Raw genomic sequence first — 907 nt, 5'->3', positions numbered from 1 at the left:
CGTGCGCCGGCTGCCTCGCCTTGAGGACTACCGCTCTCTGTCGGAGCGACTCCTAGCCATGGAGCAGGCGAATGCATTGCTGCAGGCAGCGGTGGAGCGCTTGGCTCCATTGGAAATAGAGGTTATTGCATTCCGTGCTCAGAACCAGTTGCTCGTTCAACTTCTGGGTGGCCGCGGGCCCGTGGGATCCGCTCCGGCGCCAACACTCCCGCGTTCACTTGCGCTGGATCCCGGTACGGCTTGAGCAAGCCCACGTAAAACACCGGGTGGGTGCGCATCCGTTTCGGATGGTATCGTGTACGCCAGGCCCCATTTGGCCACAGCCTTAAACGGTCCGATAAACCGTGGACGAAGCGTTGTCCGGAAGATAGCAGAGGCTGCATATGGGGGCAGTCTTTTTTGATTAAAAAACCCAGGTCTCCGACCATAAAACTTTCCACTTTGCCTCTTCCTTTTTCATCTGCATATTCTTTCTGCAGGTCTTGGCTTTCAGCCATCGCATCGCAAACGTGTCGCAGGACACCCAGTCTGGCAGACAGAAGTCATCGACTTCTTTGCAAATGGTGAGGGGGCTGACATCAAATAGTCGTTCGGCTATTCCCCCCCACAAGCCCTGAACCTTGGAATTGTGGCGTCAGCGGGACGCGAGGGTGAACCATCCCGTTCACTTACAACGGTGTGTAGACGGTAGACGAATGCACTGCATTGCTCAGCGCAATCGGTACGAGCGGCATCATGGCGCTCCAGCGCATCGGCGTCTCAGCTTAGACGAAGCGAAGACGGTTCTCAATGACGCGATTCACCCTTTCCGTTTGACCATCGGTCTGCGGATGAACCGCTGTCGACATATCCAACTTGGTGCCGAGAATCTTAAAGATAATCGACCAAAAGTTTCTCGTGAAAAAGA

The sequence above is a fragment of the Plasmopara halstedii genome, assembly GCF_900000015.1.
Source record: "Plasmopara halstedii genome assembly, contig: Scaffold_816, whole genome shotgun sequence".
Taxonomy (NCBI): Eukaryota; Oomycota; class Peronosporomycetes; order Peronosporales; family Peronosporaceae; genus Plasmopara; species Plasmopara halstedii.
This window is presented reverse-complemented; position numbering follows the sequence as displayed.